This window comes from Eurypyga helias, unplaced genomic scaffold (assembly GCF_000690775.1).
Source record: "Eurypyga helias isolate BGI_N326 unplaced genomic scaffold, ASM69077v1 scaffold36960, whole genome shotgun sequence".
Taxonomy (NCBI): Eukaryota; Metazoa; Chordata; class Aves; order Eurypygiformes; family Eurypygidae; genus Eurypyga; species Eurypyga helias.
In genome coordinates, this window is record NW_010225716.1 from 22,244 (window position 1) to 29,554 (window position 7,311).

General features: G+C 42.5%; 1 protein-coding gene across 1 annotated transcript in view; it reads left to right on the top strand.

The window, feature by feature from the left end:
* The window catches only part of CD83 (CD83 molecule), a gene marked incomplete at its 3' end in the record, with an annotated part of 9,829 nt that overhangs the window by 2,037 nt on the left and 481 nt on the right, over positions 1-7,311 (top strand). The gene's annotated exons all lie outside the window — the stretch shown is intronic.

The window sequence follows — 7,311 nt, forward strand, 5'->3', positions numbered from 1 at the left end:
CCCTCCTCTCCTCTCCTCTCCCCTCCCTCTCCCTCTCCCTCTCCCTCTCCCTCTCCCTCTCCCTCTCCTCTCATGGGGGAATAGCAGAGCATCACTGGGCTACCTAACATAGAGAATTAAACTGTTATTTAAAAAACAACTGCGGAAGGATTAATCAATAAACACCACATATACCCCCAGAGGGCTAATTAAAAGGCAATTCCAACAAATGGTATGAAATTTCAAATTGTAAAGTTCAAGCAGCTGTTAGGCTAAATCTTTTGTATGAGATCACTTTGAACTGCGCAGTAAATGCAAGCAATTAACCTTTGCTTCTGCTGCGTTAAAAAACATGATGGCTATGTTACAGTGCTGCACGTGCAGCTGTTTGTGCAGGGTGAATGCTCAACGAACAGCCCCTTCCTTCCTTCTGGCACCTCTGCATGCTCTGACCAATTAAGAGGTACTTTTAAATAGCCTGCTGTGACCTGCTTAAAAAAAAAAAAAACAACACCACAGGATGCTCTTTAAAAGTGCTTGCTTCTTCAGTTTTGTATGGAGAAATAATTGTTTAAAGGAGTTAATATTCTGGTGTCCAAATCCAACTGGATGTAAAAAGGAAGGCTTGCAATCAGCAGTTCCTTCATTTCTGTCAATGTCTTGTACTGCAAAAATGCATGCATGTGGTTAACCTGTCACACCCCAAGTATCCTTAGAGCTAATTAGGTTATCTGGATGCATGAAGTCTCACATGTAAGTAGTTCTGTGCAGGATCAGGACCACAGTCAGTCAGCTCAGGCAAAATGATTGTTATTTAGAAATACTTGAAGCAGTCAGGCCTAGCACACTGGGGAGAAGTCTGTAGGGCACCAAGTCTTCCTCCATCCTGGTGCAGCTCTCATCCCATTCAGTATGAGGCCGTGAGAACATTAGGGAGAAGTTTTTGTAACAATGGTACCCGTTAAAAGAGGTCCAGTTTTAGGAATGCCAGGCAACGCACATGCCATAAAACCATATATGAGCAGTGTGGAAGTTTGCCAAAGAGAACTGAAAACTAGGTTATTTTTGCATAAGCACCCAGGCACTGGGAATTGTGTATGGAAATACTGTTTTGAATCTCTATGGCCCACCTACAAAACAAGATTCTGAGTACTGGAGCTTTACTTACCTTTCTGCCTCATAGGGCTATTGAAAATGGAACAGTTTCTCTTTTGTGTAGTACATTGAAAATGAGAACCACTTCATAAAACCTCGTGATTATCACTTTATATCCAGTTTGAAAACCAAGTTTAAACACATACAAATGAAGTCCCTGTGGATATTTCACTATTTTGTTCATGTGATAGCTAGAAAATTCATAACCTAAAACAAATCTTGAGGAAGAAGAAAGGAGGCTTCTCTTCAGTGGAGAGAAGTCTGTTAACTTTATAACACTTCTCTGAAAAATACAAAGTTGTGGCAGAATTAGAGGGGGAAGTAATATTCCAAAATAAGAATAAACCTTACAGACATTTTATATTAATGACACCTTCCTCCAAAGAAAATTACTTTTGCTAAATGTGCATCCTATTATCTGTAAGCATAGGTAAACAGCAGCTAAATTACTTCAGTCTAATTTCTAATATACCCTAAGAAATGCAGTCAAATGCACCTCAGACATCTATTCAGCTCCAAGTAGCTCCAACACATTAATTATTTAGACAGAAAGGGAAGCAGTGGAAATGATTTCATAACCAAAACAATTCTTTTGCCTGACACAAGCTAGTGCTGGATGCCCTTAGCTAAAAATATAAAAAATTAAGAGACTGTGTGACTGAGTCAGAGGGCTTTTCCAGCTGGATCGTATGTCACATGCAGTTCCTTTGCTGTTGTTTTGGGGTTGGGTTTTGGTTTTCCTTTCCTTCTTTTTTGTTTCCCCTCTAAAGTGTGGTCATAATTCACTCACATGTGCCTACAATTGATGTGATTTTTTGGTTTTTTTTTTTTTTTTTTTTTTTTTCAAAATTTAACACTGAAATCTCTACATGACACTGTATAGGAACCATATGGATGTACCTTCAACACTAATCAAATGTGAAAGTGCTTTTGTGCTGAAAAATACACCCATTAAGTGGTTTCAGCTCAGTTGTGATTCATTATGTTGGCTATTGGGCATTACTAGAATTCTAGATATTTTTCTTCAGAAAATAAATTCCTTCTGGCTGTATATAGCTTTTAGATCTCTTTAGCAGTCAGAAATTTCAACTTGGCCATTACTCCTGGTATAACTTTAAACAAAACCATTTTTACAATCATCCCACCCTCAGAAAAAAATAAATTAATGTTAATACATTCCACCTTTAAACTGACATCAGTTTTGGACCTGCACCATTTTGTTTGAAATAAAAATTTGCTTTTATGGGAAAAGTGGATTATATTGGCACTTTGATTTACCAGGAAGCCAATGTACTACCTTAGTCTGGGAAATTTTGATGAGAAAAGGTATTTAATGAGAGCAGAGAACAAAAGTTAACTTAACAGCTGCTTGCTCTCACATGTACATGATAAAATTTAGTCTTAATTGATTAGTTGGGTGTAAGTACTACATTCATACAGGCATGAATTGCCTTTTTTTAGTGGCACTATAATGTAATGTTGTACCGGTTTTCAAAACTGCAGCTAAAACCCAGCCAGCTAGGACCAAGAAAAGTGTTTCTCCTCCTTTTTCAACATTGTTTTTAGTTCTCTGACAAAGAAATATTTGCTGAAGACCACTTACATTTTGGAGGCCTAATTATTCTACCTATTTCTCGTAATTAATCCAGTCAGAGAACAGAAATGTATCAGCTCAGCAGTATTTTCAGTCAAACCTATCCCATTTTAATATCCACCATATCATCACCACTATTCTTACCAAAAAGCTCTAGGCTAGGAGAAACTTAACAGGAATCAGTCAATTGACTAGACAATACATGTGGGAAAATTGTAGCCTCTTTAGACCAAGTATTTCCAAGCTTTTGGGAACCAGAATTAAACTCACTAAAATAAGTCAACTAGAGCTGGTTGCTCAGGGCTGTGTTCATTCGTGTTTTGAATATCTCCAAGAATGGAGACTTCCCACCCTCTCTGGGCAGCCCATTCCAATGTTCAAACACACACCCCCCCACACACCCAGTAAGAAAGGTTTTTTCTTAGCTTTAAATGGAATTTACTGAATGAGTTTGTGCCCATTGCCTTTTGTCTTGTCTCTGGAGGCCACTGAGAACAGTCTGTCTTCAGCTTCTGGCAGTCAGGTACACATCGATAAGACGCCCCTGAGCCTTGTGTCCTTCAGGCTAAACAGTCCTGGCTCTCCCAGCCTCTCCTCACATGTCAGATGCTCCAAATCTTTAATCATCCTTGTGGTCCTTCACTGGACTATTTTCAGTAACTGTACTGGGGAGCCCAGAACCAGACACAATACTCCAGATATGGCCTCACTAGTGCTAAGCAGACAGCAGGGACCACCTCCTTCAACTTGCTTGCTGGCATTGTCCTGTACACTGTTGGTCTTCTCTGCCACAAGGGTCATTGCTGGCTTGTGGCCAGCTTGTCATCCACGACAACCCCAAGGTACTTCTAGGTAAAGCTGCTCTCCAGCCAGTCAGCCCCCAGCATTTAGGTCAGCCCCAGCCTGGCCTAGTTCCTCCTCAGGGGCAGGATCCGGCATTTCCATCTGCTAAATTTATGAAGTTCCTCTCAACCCATGTCCCCAGCCTGTTGAGTTCCCTCTGGATGGCAGCACGACCCCTCAGCATATCAGCCACTGCTCCCACCTTCGTGTCACCTGCAGACTGTCTGAGCTTGTGCTCTGTCCAGGTTGTTAATGAAGGTCTTGGACAGTTTCAGCCCCTTGGGGTAGCATTTCCTCTCATTGCTATGGAGATGATGGAAACCAACAGATTTAGTGCCACAGCTGATTTCTGAATAAACCTGTCACAGACATTGCTGCTGTGACGATAAACATATTCTCACGTTTCTTTTGTTGTTTGATTTTCTTAATGGGTAGTTATATGCAGATGGATGGAATGATGCTGCCAGCCTGCAGGTCCCCGTTTCCCGGTAAAATTCTTGCTTCAGTAAGCCCCAGCAGCCAATGAGACCCTCTTTATACAGATTGCATTTCTACCAGCCCCTACATGAGTCATGATTTGCCTTTTGAATTTTGGTAAAGCCATTAACAGCAAACATGGAGGTAGGAAAATACCACCTTCTTTTTCTCCTCACTTTGGAGGTGGGGAGCAGGGGGAGCCAGCGTGATGCAGCTTGCTCACCAGAGAGTTTGAAGGTAAATGAAACACAAAGGAAACACAGGCTGAAAATATTTTGTCGCTGATTAAAGAAGAGGTTGGTCCCTACACAAGTGGATTGCTGCCACTGACAGTGCTTGCTTCGATCCCTCTAAGCTTGTGTGGAATTAATTAGGTAAAACCCCTAGCATTTACCTTGGGCTGTGGTATCACCTGGAGGAGATGTGGCATGAATTAGCACTGGATTATCATAGGAGCTTGAGCTGTGAAATGATCTGTCTAGTGAGAATCTGCCAAGTAATTCACAGGAGGTGGCAAACAAAGTGACGTTTATGTAATTTTAATTAGGTTTGGGGGTAGAAGAGCTTAGCTTGAAGAGAGCAAGAGGCAGAATGATGACCTTACTGAACATCTCATGGACTTCCTTTTACAGGGCTGGGAGATGGGGAAACACTCTGCAAATTTGCTAAGATGTTTCCATGCTACTTAGAGAATTTAAAAAAGGAGGGGTTGATTTTTTTTATATATATTTTTTTAAAAAATAAGGTAACAAGGTAAGATTGCAGTGGAAAAAGGATTGGCTCAGGCATCAGAGAAAGGATTGTTGTGGCCTCTGAGTAGGGATGGATGCGCTGAGCGTAGAGGCTGGAAAAATGCCACCAGATGTCTCTGTAGCCTAAAAAATGTTCATGCAGCTGCATGGACAGTGCTTTGCCTTCCACAGAGCGGGTCTGAACCAGGCAAAGTGTCACCAGGGTCACGCTTGCTGTGCTTGTGACAGCAACAGAGCACCTCGCAAAGCTTTGGAGGCAATAATCAATCCTATCCCTCAGAGTCCCCGTAAAATAGGAAAGTTAAATCATTCACCAAAAATGCTTGGTCATGCATAAGATACATGGACTTAATTTACTTCTCCCCTGTATTAGCAGCAGTGATTGCAATTGCATAGAGAAAGATCAAAGAGTTTTCTGATTCCCAAGTCTCAGCCACAAGAATCACAGCACCATTTACCACCCCAGACAGAAATTATTTATGCTACCAGCGAATTAAAGCAAACAAACAAACAAAAAACGCACAGAAACCACCCCAAAAATAAACCTATTTTTCTGTGTGTAGCTCAGACCTTCTACCTGCATTTTAGGGCAATGTGAAGGGCAGCCAGGCTGGTTCTCTTTATTGCCCTGTGGGCAGTTTTGAATTTCACTGAAGAAGGGGTTAGTAACAGAAGGGAGAGTGGCAAAAATCAGATCTAAGAGAGGTCAACTCTATCCAATTAACTGCTATTGACCTACTTGTAACCAGAGCTGAGACCAGCCTGGGTACTGGAATTCCTCTGGCCACATCTCTGACAATGTGCAGGGCCTAAAAATATCTAAATCCCTGTAGCACAGAGAAGGCCCTACAGCCTGAAAATGGCCATAGATACTGCTTGTCTCATAGCTCCTTAGGACTGAGCATAGTAACAAAGAGAAGCTGAGGTAAATTTACTGGGGGATTAAGAGGAAGAAGGTACTTTCTTCCCTCTTGCTGGGTAAAGTGTGGAAAGCCCCAGGGAATTACTGCTCTGTTTTTCAGTTGATGCACTAAAAAAACCCAAACCTTTCTGAGAAAGGATCTTTACAATTATGAAAATCTTGTGCTTTAGTATGAATCCCCAGTTCCTGAAAAGTTCCCCAACTTGCAGCTTGTTTTACACCATTTTAGGGCTGCAAAAGCAGCAAAGTATGATGGAGCATGTGGTCCATATTTTTCTCCAGGGTCCTGAGTATGCTTATGCTCATGCAAATGCGTGAAAGGGAAACTAGATATTCCTAGCCTCAGCATGAGAAAATTGTGTTAATTTTAATAACTTACAGGGTAACTGTTATACCCTGATGTAGTAGCTATACTGAGAGAAAATAAGCACCAACATTCAACCTAAAAATGTGTCTATTAAAATAAAATAATAATAATAATTAAAACCCTTGGCTTACATTAGTTATAGGCTTGGCTGAAAAGCTGAGGCTTGGACTGTATGAGCTGGCTCTGGCTCTGCTGGTCCACAGAAAGACTGAATTCATTACGTGGGAAACCTTCATGGAGGGAACGCTGCCTTGAATCCCAGGGAGCAATGTCGATGAATAAGAATGGATATGGGCTAATTCAAACCCTTCTCCCATCTTTCAAATCAAGTTAGTGATTTCTCTCTTCTTTGTGGTTCCCAGCCAATTGTCATTTTCAGTGCATCCTATTGCCCCGCAGTACGAACTGTTCTGGGAATACGCTTCATTCCTCCAGCAGCCTCTCAGCAATGCCAAGGAATGTAGCTCTTCTGGTTACAATTAAGAAATTCAACATAGAAATGCTCCCCAAGTGCACCAGAACCTGGTTGTGACCTTCACGCAACTGAACCTGAAGGAGTCAAAGCAATTTTTTGTTCTTTGATTCCAATAAAGAGGGGAGGCGGGGGGAACCCCTATTCCTCCAGAGAGACACTGTGGTTTCAGGGGTCAGCTGCACAGAAACTGGCATGGGAATGTGTAGTTTCCAGGGCTGCGTTCCCACAAGGAGCTGCGGGGTCGCTGGGAGGATGCCAGCCCGTGCTGGCAGAGCCGGCACACTGCGGAATGCTTGTCGGGTGGGTAGGTTTGATTCCCACCACTGCATGGCAGAAGGCATGCTGGCAGGGGGGGGGGGGGGGGACCCTCCCTGCCTGCTGCCATGCTCTCCTGGGGAGGTCTGGTCCCCAGAGCCACCCTGCCTCTTGCTACCTCAGTTCCATCCCCATGGGCTGTCTCTCTCTGTTTGAACTCTTTTGGGGCCTCTGCTTAGGCACTTGGAGAGCAAACTCCGCTGCTGCCTTTCATCATGGTACATCTCTCTCAGGGTTGGGTCTGGGTGAAGCAGATTAAGAAGTCTTGCAGAATAGTTCTATAGTGTCTATTTATAAATATAGTGTCTATTTAAGCAAAAAAAGCAAATACATTTTGATTGTGAGCATGAACATATTAGATGCTTTTGAGGTTCCTCCCCCTTTCCTTCCTCCCTCTCTTTTCAGCCTCTCCATTTGCATCCATAAGCCAGC